The sequence below is a fragment of the Prionailurus viverrinus genome, chromosome A2 (assembly GCF_022837055.1).
Source record: "Prionailurus viverrinus isolate Anna chromosome A2, UM_Priviv_1.0, whole genome shotgun sequence".
Classification (NCBI taxonomy): Eukaryota; Metazoa; Chordata; class Mammalia; order Carnivora; family Felidae; genus Prionailurus; species Prionailurus viverrinus.
The window spans coordinates 26319571-26342278 of NC_062562.1; the positions used below are offsets into that span (position 1 = coordinate 26319571).

The 22708-nt window shown below is 35.2% G+C and overlaps 1 long non-coding RNA gene across 1 annotated transcript in view; it reads left to right on the plus strand.

Annotated features, from left to right (window-relative positions):
• The window catches only part of LOC125160323 (uncharacterized), a 121248-nt gene that overhangs the window by 97761 nt on the left and 779 nt on the right, over window positions 1-22708 (plus strand). Inside the window, exon 3 of the long non-coding RNA XR_007150212.1 lies at window positions 22152-22252. This is a non-coding gene — a long non-coding RNA (uncharacterized LOC125160323). The remainder of the gene's footprint in view (window positions 1-22151; window positions 22253-22708) is intronic.

A 22708-nucleotide genomic window follows, 5' to 3' on the forward strand; every position in this document is an offset into this window, starting at 1 on the left:
AGGATAAGGAGTAGCAAGAGAGTAGGATTATGAAGGGGCATGAGAAAACTTTTGGGGGTATTGAATATTTTATATTGATTGTGGTGATAATGTTACAGGTGTGTAACGTGTTGAATCTCATTAGGGTTAAACATTTTAAATATGAATGGTTTTTATACATATAAAGCTGTCAAAGATCAACCAGAAAGAGAAAATTTCCATTGTGATTTCTTCTCTGTTTCATGGATTATCCAGAACATTGATAATCTTCTAAACATTTGTGGATTTTTTAGTTATTTTTTGTTGTTCTTGTTGCCATTGAGTTGTAGCTTAATTTTATTATGGCTACTACCTGCTTTTAACACATTAATCATTGAAAAACTTGCTTTATGGACCAGAATGTGGTCAGTATTGGTAAACATTCCATATGTACTTGGAAAGAATGTGTATTTGCAGTTGTTAGTTGTAGTTTTCTATAAACATCAATTAGATGAATTTTGTAATATAGGTAATTCAAATAATTTCATTATTTTATCATCTTTTGTCTGCTTGTTCTATCAGTTACATAGGCAGATATTTTAATCTGCAGTATCATGTGGATTTTTCTAGATTTCCTTTTAGTTCCATCAACTGTTACTACATTTGCAGATGTAAAGCAATGATGTTAGGTGCATATTTATTTAAAATCGCTATATTTTTCTGGTATATTGACCCTTTTGTCATTATGAAGTTTCCTTCTCATTTCTAGTAATGCTATTTCCCTTAAATATGATTTTGTCTGTTATTAGTAAAGCTAAGCCAGTTTGTTTTGATTAGTGTTTGCTTTGTGTGGTGTATTCTTTTCTGTCTTTCTACTTTGAGGCTTTCTACGTCTTTATACTTTAGATGTGTTTCATGTAAGCAAAGACAAAGACTCTCTTTTATTTGGATTACATTGCTATTTACCATAAGGGAATTACTGGTATATTTTAATTTAAATCAACCATCTCACTTTTCTTTCTCTTTGTCCCACTTATCTTCTCTTTTTCTTTCCTTTCTCCTTTTGTATTGTTTCTTTTAGCCCCCTTATTTCTCCACCATTAGATCTCTCTTGCTAGTCTTGTAGTAGTTACCCTAGAAATTGCCACATGTATCTTTAAATCATTAAATAACATCATTTAGTATATTTCCACCTCCTGGACAATGTAGTAACTTTAGAACATGTTAATTCCACTTCCTCCCTCAGCCTTTTATGGTATTATTGCTAATGTATTTGTTTCTTGCATTTATATTAGATATTTATGTAGATATCTTAAGCCTTATAGGTATTTTTGTTATTACATACAACTATGCATTTAAATACATCTTCATACTACTCCTTTTCATTGCTTTTTATCTCTTTCTTTATCTTCCTCTAAATGTGATCATTTTCCTTCTACTGAAGAGCACTCTTTGGTGCAGATCTGCTGCTTATAAATTCTCTGAGTTTTCAGACTTTAACTTCATTTTTTAAATGTTATTTATTTTTGAGAGAGAGAGAGAGCAAGCAGTGGAAGGGCAGTGAGAGAGAGAGAGAGAGAGAGAGAGAGAGAGAGAGAGAGACAGAATCCCAAGTAGGCTCCATGCTGTTAGCATGGAGCCCGATGTTGGGCTTGAATTCATGAACTGTGAGATCATGACCTGAGGCGAAATCAAGAGTTGGAGGCTTAACTGACAGAGCCACCTAGGAACCCCTCAGCTTCATTTTTGAAAGTCAATTTGGCTGGGATTAGAATTATAGGTTTGGTAATTTTTTCTCTTTTCCCCCCTCTGGCACTTTGAAGATATAATCCCACTGTCTTTGGTTTCTATTGTTTTTTTTTTTAATTTTTTTTTCAACGTTTATTTATTTTGGGGAGAGAGAGAGACAGAGCATGAACAGGGGAGGGGCAGAGAGAGAGGGAGACACAGAATCGGAAACAGGCTCCAGGCTCTGAGCCATCAGCCCAGAGCCTGACGCGGGGCTCGAACTCCCGGACCGCGAGATGGTGACCTGGCTGAAGTCGGACGCTTAACCGACTGCGCCACCCAGGCGCCCCTGGTTTCTATTGTTAATAAGCTCTTAGTCTTACTGTAGATCCTCCAGAAATAATGTGACATTCTTTCTAGTTGTTAAACTTTTCTCTTTGTCTTTGTTTTTTAGCAATTTTATCATGTTGTGCCCAGGTATGATTTTTCTTTGTATTTATTTTATTTGGGATTTGTAGTAGCACTTTTCAGATTTTGCTTTTGCTCCCATTCTGTCTCTCTTCTTTGGGGACTCCAATTATACATATTAGACCTTTTGCCCATATTCCACATGTCTCTTACACTCTTTTTAATATATTCTCCTCTCTCTGTCTCCTTTGGTTGGATATTTTCTTCTGATTTATCTTCCAGTCTATTGATTCTCTGTTTAGCTGGATTTATTCTGCTTTTTAACTTATTTATTGAATCCTTTATTTCATTTATTGGATTTTTTTAGTTCTACAATTTCATTTGACTTTTTCTTTATAATTTTCAGGTCTTTGCTTGAAATTCATTTTATCATGTACTTTTAAAAACATAACACTTAGTTATGCTTTAAAGTCCCTATATGATAATTCTAATATCTGTAAGAAGATATCCACAGAAGAGTGGGTCTATTTCTATTGTCTTTTCTTATTTTTATTTTTAGCTATTTTTTTTGTCATGCCATGCATGTGGGTCATTGTTTATAAAAATTATAGAGACAGTTTGAGTTTCTGGATCATATCTTACTTCAGGCAGGATTCACATTTGTTTTTGGCAGCGGATAGCCTAGACTGCATATCAGTTTGATCCATTCGTGGGTAGAGCAGATACAAAGCTGGGCTTCAGTTCTGTGAGGGTTATTTTATTTAGAGTTTATACCCTTAAGTTATAGCACTTCAAGAGTACCAACTCGAAGCCCAAAGTGTTTACTTAGGCCCTTCCTACTGGGTGAACTCAGAACCACAAATTTTGTGAGACTGCAGTAAACTCTGTTCAGTTCTATAGCCTTTCAGACACTATTTTCTGTTCAGTTTTTCTTACTTTTCAGCTGCTTCTTGAGAATTCACAAATAATTCAAAAGCGGTGCCAAATGCCAGTTCACTTCTCTGGGTTTCTTTTCTTTTTAAGATCTTGGTCCTTCAAATCCTCACTGTCTTTGTAGCTCTCTGACTGCCTTCCAATTGATGTTTGTTTTAATTTTTTCCAGCTTTTATAGCAATTGAGAGTAGTAAGGTTCATTTCAAATAAAATGGTCTGCCATTTTAAGGAAGGGAAAAAATCAGTATGATTTGGATTTATATGTTGTTATCATTTCTGTTATTTTCTCATATTTTTATCTCTCTGATAGTAAAGAAAACTGAAGCATATACAGATTTTGCTTCAGACAAAATTCATAGTTAATGACTCAGCTAAGAATTCCTTTTACATCTCTGAGCAGCTAAGAATTTTCTCACTATTCATACTAGATCTAGTGCTTTTACCTAGGATAGATAATAGAAATACTGGAAACGACAATTTTCTGATATTGCATATTCTGCTTAGAAAAATGATTATTTTCCATTTATAGATATTTAAATCCTGTTTGTGATTAGTTGTGTCCTAACTTTTGTTTGGGCTTAAACATGTGGATTCCAATAATCCACATGTATTGGGTACTTAGACATAATGCCAAGGCTTTTATGTGCATTGGCTCATTCAGTCCTCACAGCAAACCTCTGAGGTAAGACGTATTTTCATCTTAATCTTGAGACAAGATAGCTGCATTTCAGAGGGTTTCATTAACTTGCTCAAGGCACACTATTAGTAGGTGATGGAGCAAGTGCTTGAACCTGTGTGATGTAGTGGAATGAACAGTGGTGTTTGAAATGAGACAGACCAGGCTTGATACTCTAGAATTATCACTGGGTGGCTGTATGGGCAAGAGACTTTCAAGAACAGGGTATTTATCCCATTCATCAATTCTGAGTGATAATCTGGATAGGTAGAGATGTGGAAATGACATATCAGAGATGTAAAGTGACTTGCCTCCAATTACTCATTTTACACGTAGAAGAATTAAGCTCTGTTGATTGTAGCGCACCTAGATTAACACCATAAATATGTCCTGAAAAGGGAATTTTATGTAAATTACTTAATATTTCAATTGTACAAGAGGAATCTGCTATTTAAAGGATCCCTGCAGTGAATGCTTTTGTGAAGTCAGGAATAATTCTGGAAATGAAAATTATATTCCACTAATTTATCTGTTTTACAAATTTGGCTTTTAATGTTTCTTAAAGTTGGTGGTGTCTGATATTGACTTTTCCATCCTCAAAATGTCTTTCTGTTGATAAGATATTGTTACTTCATTTCTAGAATCTAATTAAAGTAGATAGTTTTCTAAGGGACAGCAAATGTCAAAATCCACTAGGGTTAATTGCTTGCAGTGTATTTTAAAAGTAAAGGAACATGCAAAATCAATAAAACCCTGGTAGCAGAATTAAATTATCTTGCAACTGTTTTCTTCAAATGTATGATTCATTTGAACATTTTAACATTTTGTTCAAGAAAGGCATTTAGGTTACAGCTGTGTCTTCAACTGGGTGCTACAATGACTCAGCTGGCCTTGGTGTACAGGTAAGGTGGTCTTCTTTCTGGCAAGTGCTCTGGATGGTTTGTTTTATAAGAAGAGGCCAAATGTACCCTCAAGACATCCAGTTGACTAGGAGATTCATCTTCCAGACTCTTGGCAGAAGACATACTTCAAATTCCCCTTTGTTTTGGTCTTACCAAGCTCAGCTACTTAACTATATTTACACTTAAGAATGCCTAAAGGATCTTTGCTCCATCCATTTATCAAGATCAAAGGATTCTAGTCTTTCTCCTCAGACGTGAGCAGAGGAAAGCATTCATGGTGCAACACACTTGTGTCCTTGAGCAGCTCACCGTGTGGTATATGACCCAGGTCTGAGGTATCAGTCTTGAAGTGCTGCTGAAACTCCTCTCCTTTCTCTGCCACTTACCTGCAGCCTTCTAGTGTGTGGAAGACACCAGCATTAAAATCATTGCTCCTAAACTGTTGTTGAAAATGTGGTATAACGGGCATTAGGAGAATCTGTGGGAGATTCTTACATCTCTGAGAAAGTAAAGGTATGCTTTTCTTAAGGTACAGAGTTATTTTTAGAATTCTGTGATGATTGTTAGAAATCATATTTCTTCTTTGCTTTGACTGCTAAGTAGCTCAGAACCAAATTTCTAGTACCTATCCAGAAAAGAAATGTATTACAGGATTTATCTTGTTTTCCTGCTGATGTTTTTATTTACTTTTCCTTCCTTCCATTCTCCCTTCCTTCTTACCCTAGCCCCTTCCTCCCCAACACCCACTTCCTCCCTTCTTTCCTTTTTCCCTCCCTCCATCTCCATCTCTCTCTTTTCTTATGTCTTTTGTATTGTTGCATATATGGATTTATTTTAGCTATCTATAAACATTTTTAGAATGATGTTGGGGTATAAAAATAAGTAGCATACTTCTCTGTATATATATATTCTTGAGAGTAATTGATTATTAAATCTTCCTGCCTTATTTATAGATTTTATCTTGATATAATATTTCTTAAATCTTCTTCTTGCTTTAATATGAAAAAACTTATGATGTTAAAATGTAATTTAGATCTGCGTATTTATTAAGCACCCATGAAAAAAATCTTGGGGAAGACAATTATTCACTTACTTTATTTAATATATATATATATGTATATATATATATATATATATAGAGAGAGAGAGAGAGAGAGAGAGAGAGCAAGCTTTATTTAATATATATATACTTTATTAATTTATTTAATATATATATATATATAGAGAGAGAGAGAGAGAGACAGACAGACAGAGAGACAGAGAGCAAGCAGGGGAGGGACAGAGAGAGAGAGAGAGAGAGAGAGAGAGAGAGACACAGAATCCGAAGCAGGCTCCAGGCTCTGAGCTGTCAGCACAGAGCCTAACATGGGGTTCGAACTCATAAACTGTGAGATCATGACCTAAGGCAAAATTGGACACTTAATAGACTGAGCCACCTGGGTGCCCCTCTACATACATATATATTAATTATATTTATTTTTCTCCCCCCTGTAGAATATAAGTTCTAAGAGGGCAGAATATATCTCATGTGTTTAGCATATAATATATATTGACATATAAAAGGAAATTCAATGAATACTTTTGAGTGAATGAATAAACAAATTAATACTTCATAAATTTTCTAATGCTCGATCATTATGAATACAGCATTTGATTTTTAGTGATGATGTTACACATACACATATATTTAAGAACTTTAATTTTGTACTTATCACTTACATTTAAATTCTGCTTCTCTAGATTGTAATTTTTCAATTAAATATCCATTGCTAATGACATCTTTTCATTAGTTCTCTATAGAAATATGGTCACACATCATAAAGAGGAGCAATATGGCATTTTCTACCCATGTGGAAAGAGCAATTATCCTGAACTAAGCCTAACATTTAATATCTCTGCATCTCTCTGTTAGTTCTTGGGAGTCATCACTATAATTCAGTTGCTTTATTTTTCCTTATATTGGGAAAGAATAGGGAAGTAACATTTACTGAGTGCCTACTAGGTGATAAGTGGTTGCCATGTATTTAATTATATTTATTTCATTAATTCCGACAGTAGTTCAGTGAGGAAAATACTGTTAGCATCCCCATTTCATAGACCAGGCAACAGAGCTCGAAGAGGTGCTATAAATTTCCCACATCACAGCTCCTGGGGATGGACTCTGGCTGTGCGGCCACAGTGTGTCCCTCTGCCATACTGACCTCGACTCCAGGCCATGCTCACCGTTTCTCAAGCATCAGCTCCTTGCCTCTGCCTGGCCCTCACCTTTCTCAGGTCTTCCTTACACAGTGCTTTTATTCTTTTATGTGGTTGGTCAATAGTGTTCCTAGTCATGTGACAGGAATGCCAAACTAAGCCTTTTGGTGTTCAGTGAGTAGCTTTTGCCACTGAGATTTTTGAGCAGAGGACTGTTTATCCAGGGAGCAGAGGGGAGGTTGTGTGACAGCCACAGCAGCTAGAGATGCATGAGTGGGCAGGTGATAGTCTGGAGGCTGGTTGGCAAAATAATGGCCCCCAAAATGTCTTGTGTCCTAATCTCTGGAACCTGTAAATATATTATATTACCTAGTGAAAGGGTCTTTGCAGATGTGAGAGGGTATACTGGTTTATCCAGGTGGCCCTATTCTAATCACATGAATCCTTAAAAGCAGACAACTTTTATGGATGTGGTCAGAAGGAGATGTGGCTCAGAAGAATGGTCTGAGAAATGCACTTTGAAGACAAAGCAAGGGGGCCAGGTGCCAAAGTATGTAGGCAGTCTTTAAAAGTTGGAAAAGGCAAGGCAAGGGATTCTTTCCTAGAGGCTCCGCAAAGGAACGCAGCCCTGCTGACACCTTGGTTTTAGTCCAGTGAGACCCCTGTTGCACAGAATTGTACAACAGTAATAGTTGCTGTAATTCACTAAGCTTGTGGTAACTGGTTATGGCAGCAGTAGAAAACTAATATAAAGAGACATTTAGCCTACAATGGGACAGTAGGAATTTCACTCTTCTGCTCAGAACTCTAGCTTTCCCTCCTTCCCACAGCTTGAAATCTCAACCTTCTTGCCCAGTTCTCCAGGTTCTGTGTGACCTGCCCATGCTGCATTTCTCAATGGTGGCCCCTCTGAGCTCCATTGGTTAGGCCACTTTCCTTTTTGCCCCATGAACCCATGGTGTTCACTTTCCTGTCTGTACATGATGTTCCTTCCAAGAAAGTTACCTGTTCTTCCATTTCTTTTCTTGATTGCATCTGCCCTTTTTGAGCCCTGTCCTTTCTGATCAGCTCCAGTGTCAATGTCCAGGAGATACAGTCAGCACTCCACTATATTCATACATTTCATCTGTGCTGTATGTTACCAAGTTTTCTTAGCTGTTTGACATATTATATCCTATTTTGTATTGGTTGCTACTTTTAAAAAATGCCACATATTATTCTATAGTGTATTAGAAAATGTGATTTAGTGGAAAGATCATGTGCCTAGAGTTCTGAATAAGCACTTTTCTAGCTGTGCACCCTTGGTGAGATATTTAACCTCTCTGAACCTTGGTTTCCTTATCTGTAAAATGGAAGTGGTCGTATCTACTTCACAGGATTTTTCTAAGGATTAAAACATTCCAGAATGCTTCATTCCTCTGCTCCTGGAGGGCAGAGACAATGCCTTATTATTCCTCCACATGCTGTCAACATCCATTACTATGCTTAGGCACAAGGTAGGCTTACAGATTGACCTCTGTTTATTGGCAAACTTGCACGTCTTGTTGCAGATTTTTCCATCATTTCTGTACTTTCACACCCCACCACTAACCTTTCATACAGCATTATGTAATGGCTGGTTTAAAAGTTTTAGCTTTTATATCATCTATTTAATTTCTGGAAGACCTCTAATTTTACAAAATGTTTATGGAGACTGACCTCCAGATAAAACTCCCGTGATTACCCAGGGTTACTCCCCATGGATTCTCTGCAAGTGCCCCATTTTATATTATTTCCGGATCTCAACATACCTAACTCCACAAAGCTGGTCTCCTATTTCTTGATGTCTTTCATCTTTCATTTGATATGGACACCGTTTCAGGTTTATTGCCCATGGATCCAGGTGTTTCTGTGATAGGCCAGGTGTTTTATAATATATGAGTACTTTCACTGCCTGCATTCTCAAGATTTGAGGGATGCAGGTTATCTGCTTTGGAAACATTCTTTGCTTTTCATGGTTCTCGATTTCGTCTCTATTTCAAGAAACATTAACCCTTGGTTGCTCTCTTTGGCTACCTTTTTGCGAATTTTAGATGTGTTCCTTCCATGGCCCTGACTAGCCAGAAGAGCAAAGTCTTTCATTTCTTCAGGAAGTCTCTGTTCTTCCCTCTTCTCTGATTACATCCTGATGATAACCCTGTCAGGTCTGGATCTTTTGTTAGTGAACTTTGCTTCTTACCATTGTATTTTTATGCTAGTATTACAGTGTCTGACATCTGCTTGGCTTGAACTTGCTGGAAGAAATCTTTATAGGCAAGATGATTTATTGCTAAAAATTGAGTCGAAGTGTGTCTTAGGAAACCTTGTGTGTGTGTGTGTGTGTGTGTGTGTGTGTGTGTGTGTGTAGATTTTAGAAGAGGAGTTCTTTCTTCCTTTGGGGTAATTTTTGCAAAGAGTTTCAGACTAACACCTATTTTTGGAAAGAAGCATTCATAATTCTTTGAGACTATTTCTGTCTCTAGAATGTCTAACAATTCTTTCTCTCTGTATGTGGTCAATATAGGTTCTTAACCTGGTATGCCTGGGAAGTAGTATATAGCAGGCCACTACAGGAATGTCCCCAAACTTTGATCAATGTATAAAATTTGTTTTTGCTAACACTGAGTCATACTGTTATGCTTCTAGGGTGTTGTCTGTCAGATGAATCACTGACTTGAGCAGACTATGTAATGTACTATATAGTGGGATACAGCTGGTGGCATTTAAAAGTATGGCATAATGTCAACCTAGTGCCAAAGAAAGAGTTTCCATTTACTGAAACATTAATTCTTAGCCTCATTAATTCTAAGAGATTGTGGTCAAGGCAGAAAACAGATCTCATAGAGATAGATTGCTGCAAGGTGACCAAGGGTAGTAAGATAAGACACTTTTACAGAGATGCAAAACATGGTTACACTGTGATAATGATGTTTTGTAAATATTGTTGATGTTTTATAATGTTGTTTTGTCTTTTTATACTTTCAAATATAAAACCAAAAAAGGCTAATATGTGAGGAATATGTGAATATCTGAATATTCCAAGCTTTAATATGAGCATTCTAAAAGGAAGGAAGGCTGTCTGTGCTGTATATTTCAATTGGGTGAAGGAGAAATAGAATTTTGCATTATCAATTACTTTTCAGGAACCTGTGTCCTGATTGCTCTAAACTTTTTGAAAATAGGTGACAATATACTTATAATTATTTCCAAAAAAATGGGACTAAGCATTTCTGAAACATTTTTGTTTCTTAGAAGATGTTCAACTATTTTCCTTGGTGCCCTTCTCTACCGACAGCTTACAGAAGTGGACAAGTGGGCTGGAAACAGCCTTTCTTATGCAAAGCTGTTTATGAACTACCTTTTATACTCATTGCTCCATCAAAGCAAATGTGCAGAGTTCTCTACTAGTAATTTATGATAGCCTCCACTTAATAATAGAGATAGCAACTGCTTTTACATAGATCAGATTTTGTTGCTCATAAATTCTATGCTGATGTTAACGCATTTGTACAAATTTGTAGCAAGAAGGGCTTGCTAGGCATTTTCATACTTGCTTTTCCATTGCACAATACTTTGGGCTTCCCTTTATTGAAACTTCCAGAGCTTTGCACATAGGATGAATTACAGTTGGTTTTTAGATTTTCCTGAGGGCTAGAGTTTCAGAAATTTGCTTGATTAATTTATTCAACAAATATTTAGTAAATATTTAACATATTTAGGGAAAGCTCCCAGAAAGTCAAGGTCAAAGGAATGAAGTACCATATAAATATTAAGTAAATATAGCATCAGAGGTCCTCACGGTTTTCTTTGCCACAGTGTTCACCTCATTCAAAGTGATAAAACTCCCTTATGGAAATAAGTTCCATGTTTGAAAATCTCTTGCTTTTATCATTTGAAAAAAAAGTCTACAAATGAGGTCATTGTGATGAACCCCCTCACCAGATGAGGAAACCAGAAACTCTGAGATTATCCCCAAGGAAGTAGAAGACACTGGTGATTAGACTTTTATCTGAATGTTAGTTTTGCATTTTGACCAGAAGGGTGCACTGTTGTATTTTATTTATTGCTTGGGGGGGGGGGGGGGGGGAGAAAAAGAAAACAACAGTGTTCTTTCCAATGAATTTAATTCATACATCCTTGTAATTTGTGCTTTCTTTTGAATTTTATTAGCATTTTAGTTTCAATTCTTAACTTTTTAGGTTCTTTTGAGTCCTTTCTTGAAGGCTCACAGAGAATGGTACCAGCATGCCAAAAACCTGACACAGCAACACTGTTTTACCTGTTCTGGTTTTCTGTCCTCTGAGGGAGGAATTTATCATCTTTGTTACAGATGAAACAGGTTTGGCGGTAGATGCTTCCAGATGTAACGCTCTGGAATGTTCCCAACCTTGACATCTGGGGTTCAGCTAGCTCATGCTCAACTTTCTTTTCTGCTTTCCCGGGCTAAGGTTAATGGGGGTTACATAGTCATCCTCTAGGTGTCATTTAGGCCCCCCGAATCGTTACTGTTGGGATTTTCAATTTTCATAGGAAAACATGTATGTGCACTGTCCCCCCTAACTAGCTCTTTTAAAAACCAAAAATAACATCACAACAACAAAAATCCTTTATTCTGAAAGTTTGTTGCTAATGAATCATTGTAGGTAGATCATACAAGAAAGTAACAGGACACACATGAATACTTTTTTCTGAGACTTCTTTGGAGATAAAATTTTGGTCATAGTTACATATGGAGAGAAATGCATGCCTGATCTCAGATTTCTCAAGCATGGAATTGGCACAGTAGACTTCTAGTCCTTTGTTAACAACATTATTTATAGTTCTTCCAAGAATTTTTCCAAGCATACACTATCATGATTTTTAATTAATAACATCTACAAATATGAAGGGATTGCCTTTTAAATAAGTAAACACAGGGGCGCCTGGGTGGTGCAGTCGGTTAGGCGTCCGACTTCAGCCAGGTCACGATCTCGTGGTCCGTGAGTTCCAACCCCGCGTCGGGCTCTGGGCTGATGGCTCAGAGCCTGGAGCCTGTTTCCGATTCTGTGTCTCCCTCTCTCTCTCTGCCCCTCCCCCGTTCATGCTCTGTCTCTCTCTGTCCCAAAAATAAATAAACATTGAAAAAAAAAATAAATAAGTAAACACAAAGAAAATGGTAGTATCAAGTCAGAGGGATAATGTATAAATGGCCCATCATAATCTTACCTGTGTGTAAAATGTAAAGAAAAAGATTAGAAGAAAATATATCTAAATGAACAATGTGGTTTTCTTTGGGTGTTAGGATTATCGAAGATTTCTTTCTGCCTTTTGACACTTCTGTAATGTTAAAGTTATCTATGTGAGAATAATATGCTACATTTATAATTAGAAAAGAGAAAGAAAAATATCTTGTGCTATACAAACTAAAATAGTCAAAGCAATTTAATAGGAAGCTTCCTAACATCATCTTGTTACAAATACCAGATTTTAACATTTAAAGGCAGAAGTTTTAAAATGTAAGCGGTCATATATATTTATGGATTCAACATTTAAAAATCAGCTTAAACTAAAAAAAATGTCCAATTTCTATGGGATGCTTTGCTATGTACATGTGCATATTGATTTAATACATGAAGTTACCATTTTCATAGTAGCCTCCATTCCTAGTCCGTATTCCACAACCACAGCTAAAGCACTGACACCTATCTGAGTACAATTCAATAAAATAGCTGGCATCACTCTTTTTTTTGTTTCTCTTTTTCTTTTTGGATTTGGCCAGCTCTTGGACTAAATTAACCCAATCAACTGATGACCTTATGTCATGTATGCACAACTCAATTAACTGCAAATATTTGAACCTATTAATGATCAACCAGTCTCTTTAACACTTTTGCTTCTGTTTCAGTTTTCTGTTATTTTGGTTTTGTAGGTCAAGTGCAAGAGGTTGAGTCTGCAGCTAGACAAGAGCAGTAACCCTTATTATTGGGATGGTCACCACCCGGTGGATGGTAAAAGTTTTATTTTCACCTACATGGGTCCACTAACCAGGCTTTTCTCATCTGGGACTAGGGTGAAGTGAAGGAGGCATTTTTGGATAACATACTTGTGGATAACTCTGGGAATAGTTAATCCATGAATATTTTTCTGAAGACTTTCTTAAGACTTTTATATGTGTTGGTGGGTCAGTCATTGGTGTTCGTACTCTGTTGAAGATGTAATGATGGAATTTGAATCAAAGGAATAAAAGTTCAAAATTATGGAATGCACAGTTAACACATCAGAGTTTTTCTTATATTATTCCCATGCAACTCCAATATACCATTAATACATATGTGTTTAACTAGAACATAATTACTTATAGCTGAAGTTTGACCATATTTTAGCTGTAACAAATATGAGGGATATGAAAATCTTTCAGCAAAGGCAGTAAACCACTATGGCAGTATTTCTCATCTCTTGGTAGGAGATTGGGAGTGGAGTGGGCATATCCTTCCAGTAGGGTGTGTTTGGGTTAAAAAAAAAAAAGCATACCCTTCTTCACCCTCCCGTTGAAAATCCTGTGAATTGAGCATTATGGTGTCTCATCTATAGTACATAATTTTTATAATTTGTGTGTACTTAGCTTTATCCTTACTTGGTAACAAGCAAAGAAGAGCTGTACTTGTTCATTTATTTCCTACTTCATTTCACAAAGGCTATGAGACAGTATCTTAGTCATCTTTCTAGCTCTATAGCCTTAGCACCAACCCTTGCACACAATTGATGCTTGATGAATATTTTAGAAATGATATTTGAGATATGTTAATGAGTTAGAAGTTTACCAGAATAAAGAAAAGTCTTTTGAATTTCAAAGACATTTGAGGCATGAATTCAAGTGTGAACAAACAGATGTGGGGTTGAGTGATTACATGAGTTCAGGCTAGTGGTACAGGGCAGACTGTATGTAAGAACTGTCCTGGCTGACCTCACATACCAACCACTAAAGACAGGAACACCATCATTCTTTGTGATAACATTTTATTTCACTTCATTTAGACTGATTATAGTAACCATTTAAAAATCCTCATCTACTAGTTCCAAAATCTGGTTCAGTTTGGAGGAAGAATTGGTTGATTTTCTTTTCTTTTGAGACAGTGTTCCATTTTCTTCATTCTTCACATGGTTGGTAATTTTGAATTGTGTCCTAGACGTTATTTGTTAAGTTGTGGAGGTTCTGTATTATGTTATTTACTCTCATGAATATTGCTGCTTTTGTTTTAGTAGGCAATTATGTTGACTGGACTTGCAAATCCTATTTCTTGCAGTGGTAATATAGACCTCAGTTCAGATGTTTTGTCACTAGCTGAGCTGCTTTGAGCCTATTCCATGGTTGTGTGGTTCAAGGATCAGTTAGAAATGTAGGTGAGGAATTTGACAATTCTTTCTCTAGGTCTTTCCCTTCCAGGATCAACCCACTACCTTCTGCAGTGATGGTTTCCCCGGCTTTATTTTTCTGGTTCTCAAGCCAGAAATACTTCAATGTTCCTAATTGCACCCTCTTAACTTGCCCCCTTGCCTGCTGGTGTCAACTACACTTAGCTCCAGGCTAAAGGCTGTGCAGATAGGGTGTTTGTACTCTTTTCTGCTCATTCTCCATGCTGTAAAGGTTGTCACTCTTTGTAGTATATCCTGGTGTTATTTTGTTTGTGTGTGCAGGGGTATTGTTGCATAGTCTCTTAGTCTTCATTCCCAGAACCACAGTCTTTTTACTTGATTTTAAAAGAATTATTATGGCAATACATATTCACTTTAGAAGATTAAACTTTAATCTTTTCACCTGTAGATAATCACTGTTAATATTTTGAGGTACATACTTCCATTCTTTGTATATGCTTCAGAATTATGTATATACACACATAAATACATATATATAAATACATGCAGACACAGAAGGACATAAATAAACAAATATTCAATGGGATCACACTGTTTGGTAACCTGATTTTCTTACTTAAAATACCATATGTCTTTCCATGCCTGTAAATACACATTTATATTATTATTTTATGGTTGTTTTGTTTTTTATTGTATGGATACATAATTTATAACCCAATCACGTATTGTTAGGTGCTTAGGCTGTCTCCATTTTTCATTGTTATAAATAATTCTTTTAGGCAAACATCCATGTTCACATGATTATATACTTTATAACTATTAATTGAATTGTTTTATTAGAATACATTTCTAGTAATGGTATTTTGCATCAAAGATATATACATTTTTAAGGATTTAAATGCATTTTAACAAATAAAGATTTGTCATAATTTATTCTTACATAAAATTGTAATAATTTTTTCTACTGTAGTATTTGTAGTAGGCTTAATAATAGTCCCCTCAAGTATCAAGTCTTAATCTTTGGAACCTGTAATGTTACTTTATTTGGAAAAAGTCTTTGCAGATGTGACTAAATAAAAAACCTAAGATGGAGAGATTTTCCTGGATTCTCCAGGTGGATCCTAAAAGCAGTCACAAGTGTCTTTATAAGAGAGAGGCAGTGGAAAATCACAGACAGAAGAGGACAAGACAGTATGACCACAGAAGCGGAGATTGGAGTGATGTGGTCACAAACCAAGGAATACTGGCAACCACCAGAAGCTGGAAGAGGAAAGAAATGGGTTCTCTCTAGAGCCTACACAGGAACTACATGCCCGCCAACATGTTCATTTTGGCTCAGTGATGCTGATTTGGTACATCTGGTCTCTAGAACTGTGAGAGAATAAATTTCTTTTGTGGTAAACCACCAAGTTTTGGTTATTTGTTGCAGCAGCCACAGGAAACTAATGTAGTGTATGAGAATGAATAGTTTCTTCTACGCTGTGGAAATCCTTTATGGTCTTTAAGATGAAATTGAACCTTATTTCATGATTTTTGAATTGTGACAAATTTATTTTTCTTGCCTATTTTAAATCCTTGGTTTTGCAGTTTTTTGATGCAACAGCCAACTTGAACTTATTTCTTTTTGAAATGCAATACCTCCTGTTTTCACAATTCTGTCTCTGATATAAGAATCTAATAAGGATAGCCTAAAAGTAAAGAGATTAAACTTAAGCTATTTCAGTTCTATGTACATTGTTCTGTAATTTTTATCAGTCTTTATTAAGTTCGTACCATTTCAGTCATAGGAACATTTCTAGAAACAAGTATTTCCTCTTTTCAGAAGTACAAATTTAAGCTTCTGAAAGATAAAATATGTACTTAAATAATTTGTATCTATTTTCATTCTCTAAACATTTTGAAAGATTCATCTAAGCAGAAAAGAACAAAATAACTTTAAGATAGTTTAAAAAACTATTTTCCACTGGAGACTACCAAATTATTTCTCTCTCACATATTCTCTCTTTTTCTCTCTTCTTGACACAAACATATACACCACACACACACACACACACACACACACACACACACACACGCCCACGCCCACCACCACCACTACCACCACCACCATAAATACACAAATGGGATCACATGTTTTATACTTTCAAAATGTAGTATTTTAAGCTTTGCTTTAAAAATGTAGCATTTTCTTTTTTTCTTGGCTTCCTTTTCCTTCTTACCTTTCTCCCATTCCCTTGTCCCACATCACCAAACTTTCCTATCTGGAAAACCCGTGTTAACACTCTGGTATATATCCTCTTGTATTAGCCTTAGTGGTCATATAGTTATGAACAAACATGACTATATCATTGTTTGACAAAATGACTAGATCATTGTTTGACAAAAATGGGATTATGATATTATACAATACTTTGTGTAACTTTAAAAAATTATTTAATAATACTCATGGATATTCTTCTAAGTCTATTGGTTTAGCTCTAATTCATTTTTTTTTGATAGAGGCATAATAGTCATTAATGTGACTTGACCAGTTAACCTCCTCTTATTGAAGGGCACCACTTACTTTGTAATATTTTGCTACCTTGAATAGTGCTGTTATAAATATTCTTGTAAATACATTTTTGTATATGAGCACTTTTATAGGGGAGATTCTGAGGTATAGGATTGCTAGGACAAAGGCTATAGGTAATTTAGTTTTAATAAGTACTGCCGGACTGTTTCCAAAAAGGCTATACCAATTCATATTTTCATCAGCAGTGTAGAGATATGTCCATTTTCCTCTCATCCCTGCAAGGAATGGACATTATTACTCTTTCATTTTTGCCTTTACACTAGGTAGAAAATATTGTATTGATTATTGTTCTTTTCCTTACTTTTAATGAGGTTGAGTATCTTTTTATATGTTTGCAGTCATTTGGATTTGCTCTTTCCATATTCTTAGACCATTTTTCCATTGGGATATTTAATTTTCCTGTTGATTCAAAAAAGACACTTGTGTATTATAGATTTCACCCCACCAGCTCTCATTTCTATTGGAAATATATCCTCAAATCTATATATGTTTTTGTGGACTTTGTTTATTATATCTTTCTCCATACAAATGTTTAACAATTATCTATTGTGTGGGTTCATCTATTCTTTTGTTATCTCTGGGTTTTCTGTCTTTATTATAAAGGTCTTCTATACCTTCTAGATTATACATGTAGTCTTCTAGATTTATTATGTTTTATATTTTTATGGTTTAGTCTTTATCTGAGATTTATTTTTGTTTAAGTTGCAAGAGAGAGGTCCACTTATGTTTTCTTCCAGATGAATAACCAACTTGGTCTATGTTGTTTAAAACTGTTCATTCCTTTTTTAGCTGAACTAAAATAAAATTTCTGATATATATTTAATCCTCAAATTTAGAGAAATCTGGTTGTGGATTTTCTGTTTATTACATGGACTACCCAGTGAATACGTTGGTGCCATTATGATATTATTTTGATTACAATAGAGTATTAAAGTTCTAATATTTGTTAAGACATGCAATCCTCTATTCTTCTTCTTCATCTTTTTCCTAGTTCCTTCAAGGCTTTCCCCCCCTCCCCCTTAGATCCAAACTTTAAGGTAAGTGGATCTAATTCTTAAAAGTCTCTTAGTTCTGTTTTAATTGTATTAATTCTATATATTAATTTTTGGATTCTTTTGGTGGTTTTGAAATCTTCCCATTCAGGAATGTCATACTTCTTTGCATTTATTCAAAGAGATATTGACTTCTGTATATTTATATTATTCAGCTCTTTGATAACTTCATTAAATTTGGTGGTAGTTTACTAGAGTCACTTTGGTTTATAAGGCACAGAATCCTATAATCAGCAAATAAAGGGGGGCCTGTGTGGCTCAGTTGGTTAAGCGTCCAACTCTTGATTTCGTCTCAGGTCATGGTCTCATGGTTTGTGAGTTCAAGCTGTGCATTGGGCTCTGCACTGACAGTGGGAAGCCTGCTTTGGATTCTCTGTCTCCCCCTCTCTCTCTCTGCTCCTCCCAAACTCATGCTCTCTCTCTCTCTCTTTCTCTCTTTCTCTGTCTCTGTCTCTCTCTCTCAACAAAACAAAACAAAACAAAACAAAACAAAACAAAACAAAACACAAGAGGCTATTATCTCTTTTTTCCCCAATATTTATACCTGTTATTTTATCTTCTTGCTGTATTTTATTTTTCTGAACTGCCAAGTTACTATTAAACTAAAGATGATAAAAGTCACCTCAGTATAGCTCCCAACTTAAAATGGGCTTAGTGTTTCATAATTTAGGAAATTATTTTTCAGTCATTGGTAAATAAACTTTATCATATTTGAGTCATTGGTGTGTATTCTATTTTTATTTAGCTTTTATGTCAGAGATAGCTGCTTAGTTTTATCTAAGGCTCTTTCAGCAAACATTGATATTATCATGTGCTTTTTCTTCTTTAATTTAATGATATGATGAATTTATAATTTTAGATTTTCTGATATTAAGTCACTCTTGAATTCCTATAATATACTTTAGTTGATCATGTGGTATTATTATTCTTTGCTGCATTGTTGGATTACATTGCTAAGGTGTTTTTTCATCATTTCATCCTTACTCATGAATTATACTGGTCTACAGTTTTCTCCTATGTGGTTTGCACAAGCTGTACTTTAAAAATATCTGTTAAAAATATTTCGCTAATGGTTTTGTTAATCAAGTACAGAGTCAAATTTTATGAATGCAAGTATTCATCCAACAAATATTGCTCAAGCTCAGTTCCAAGCCAGCTTTTTTTCTAGGTGCTGGTGACATAGCAGTCATAGCAGTCAACAGCACAGATATATACCTTGCTTTGTGGGGTTTATATTTTAATGAAATGACAATATTCCATTGAGACATAAAGATATCATTAAGTTTAATTATTTCATTTAATTCCTCTCTGTCCGTATTTATTTTTTTGTGTACCAGGTTTGTTCAACTCTGAAAAAGTTCACTACTATTTTAATTTACCAAGCTCTGCTTCATTTGTAATATATTTGTTTCTTATTTTAGGTACTGTGTTTTTTGATGCCTATAGATTTATAACTGTTAGATTATGTAATTGTACTACATGATATTCTCTCTATATTAGATTAGTCTTTATTAATATTAACATTGCTGCTGCTTTTTCTTTTGTTTGCTTGTATTAATCTCTTATAAAGTGATTTTCAGGCTTGGTTTCTTTTATTTGGGTAAATGTAGTTGGGTTTTGTTTTATACCCTGATATGACCATCTCTCTTTTTTAATGTGAGAATTTGGTTTTGCCATATTTAGTATTATGACTATGTAGTTGATGTTATTTCTTTTATGCATTTATTTATTCACTTATTCAGCACACATATGTTAAGTTCCTCCTATGTATCAATGTATTCAGCAATGAATACAACAGATAAAATCCCAAACTTGTGATATTTACATTGTAGTTGGGAGCCTAAAGATAATAAATATAATAAAAATCAGAAAAATATTGAGTATATTAGAAGGTGATAGAAGTTATGCAGAAAAAAAAACACAGTAAGATTATGGGCAACATTAAGAAGGTTATAATTTTAAATAGAGTGGACAGAGTGGGTCCCCCTGAGAAAAAGACACTTGAGAACAGAATTGAAGAACATGAGGAGGTGAATCAAGTGGGATCTGAGAGTATAGTTTTCTAGGCAGAAGAAATGGCATTCCGTCAGATTTTAGTGTGTCTGGTATGTTCAAGTTACACATCAGGATAGCTAATGTGGTGGGTTTGGTAGAGAAGGAGATGAAAGGAAGACTGTGAGGCTCAGAGAAGCTTGATAATTATTGAAAATTATTTTTTTTAATGTTTATTTATTTATTTTTGAGAGAGAGCCCAATTTGGGAAGGGACAGAGAGAGAGGGAGACAGAATCCCAAGCAGGCCCCCGGCTCTGAGCTGTCAGCACAGAGCCTGATGTGGGGCTCGAAACCATGAATTATGAGATCATGACCTGAGCCGAAGTCGGCTGCCTAACTGACTGAGCCACCAAGGCAACTGATAATCATTTAAAAAGGAATAAATTAGGAAGCCACTGACAATTAAAGAAATGTATTTAACACATTTATAGAGGTATATATTTGCATACAATGAAATGTACTCTGATGAGTTTTAAAACGTTTATATATTTGTATAAATACCACCATTATAAACATATAAGGAATTTTTATTACCCAGAAAGTTCCTTTGTGCCCATCTTAGTCAATAACCAGATCCCATCTCTGGCTTCAGGCAACCACTAATCTTTTTTTTTTTTTTTTTCTGTCACTAAAGATTAGATTTGTCTTTTCAGATCTTTATACAAATGCAATTGTATAGTACCCTCTGGCTTCTTTTGCTGAGCATAATGTTCTTGGAATTCACCCATGTTGTATGTATTAGGAGTTACTTTTTTATTGCTGAATAATATTCTATTGTTTGAGTATACCTTAGTTTAATTAGCTATTTGGTGTGTGAAGGACATTTGAGTTATTTCCAGTTTTTGACTATTATGAATAAATCTGTCAAAAATATGCATATACAAGTCTTTGTATAGACATATGTTTTCATTTTTCTTGAATAAATATCTGGGAGTGGAATGGCTGGGTCACATAGTAAGAGCATATTCCACTCTATATGTGCTATTTTCCAAAGGAATCAAACCATTTTGTATAAGCAATGCTGTAGAGTTCCTGTTGCTCCATATCCTCATCAACACTTGATAGTGTCAGGCTTTTAAATTTTATTTACTCTAATGCATGTGGAGTGGTATCCCATTATTTTAATTTGCAATGCCCTGATAATTCATGATATTGAGCTCCAACTCATGTGCTTCTTATTTATTAATGTATCTTCTTTTGTGGAAATTCTGATCAAATCTTTGCCTATTATTTTTATTGGTTTGTCTTCCTTTTATTGAATTATAAGAATCAATAAAAGTCATAGCATATGATTTGTATATATAGTCCTTTGTTGTGTGTGTGTGTGTGTGTGTGTGTGTGTGCGTGCATGTGTATACATGTATATACTAATAGATAACTAACTATAGCCAATGTCAAAATAAATGAAATAATATGCAACATTAACATATCAATTAAAAATGCTAACTCCTATTTGGAATTAAGTTTTTAAGAATAACTTCTGGGTCAGAACAATTTCTTATTACAGTGCTGTGATTTTTAAAAGCTAGACAGCCAGTTACTGTGCAACACTCATTTATGTCTACATGTTTTGTAACTCACAGTGCAGAAGTATTACTGCAAATTCTTTCACTTCAAATTTTATCATTAACTCTCCACTGGTTACAAACTAAAGAGTTTAATTTTACTTGGCATATAGCCTTCCATTCCCTTTGGTTGGCTGAAAATGCATAGCGTGGCCATGTTATACCTATAGGTGTTATATATTACAACTCACACTGTTCCCTCTTTCAGCTCTTCAGCTCAATTGATCTAGAATTACTCTGATTATCTATCTAGCATGACCTTCTGAATTTTCACAAGGATGAAGTTCTATGTCAGAGCCTTAAAAAGATGCATTTACCATTTTAGCTACTTGTGGTCAATAGGAAGATTTATTTTCCCAAAAGTCACTTAATTCCACCATAATATCTTCTTTACCTTAGGAAGAACAACAGTGTATTTCTTTGTGCTCAGCTCAGCCTGCCAGCTGAGTCCTTCTCCTATGCTCTTTCTCTTCCACATCCTCCTTCCTGTGTTTGCTTAGTGTACAAATACCAGAAACCAACCTTTCCATCTCCTGTGAATTAGAAAATATTATCACAGCCAGGGTATTGTTGAAAATTAAATTTAACAAATAAAAGTGTAGTGAAGTTTTAAATATAAATCAGACACATCCCTAGGATTTGCTTTTAACTGCACACCTTCTAAGAAATTATATTTTTACTCCCAGCAAATTACCTAGGAGAAAAAAATGACAAGAGTAATCTATTTTTTTCACAGCTGGTTGGTTGGCCAGAGTTTCTCATCAAGGAGTACATGCTGTTTGCTCCCCAGATGGACAGCCTGGATGAGCTACAAATCCACAGAGCCTGGGACACAAGGTGGAAATTATACTGCCAGTGCTTTTAATCTTGCACAGCTCTGCACACTCGAAATTGCAAGTGGCCCATTTCCAAATGAACATCTATTGGGACAATATCCTATATCTTGTCAGAATGAGTCCCATTAAATCCTCAGCTGGAATTAGACCAAAAACTTGTAATAATTATGGGAAACTTATTAAAAAGTTGAAGCCCTAGACTGTGACAGTGAAAACACTTAGGCCACATTAACAGTAATTGAAATCTCTGTGAGTATTTCTTTTCAATCAGTTCTTGTTGATGGCCAAGCAAAGAATGCCCAAATGAGAAGGTGTGAAACCCAAACACCCAACTTCTAAGGGGGTAATTATCTTTTGTTTCATTACAAAATGTAGCATTGGAATGCTAGTGAACTGATCTCTTGGGAGCCAAGGCACCTGCCAGAAGGCTGTCCCTGGCTCCCATCATGAGCTTGGG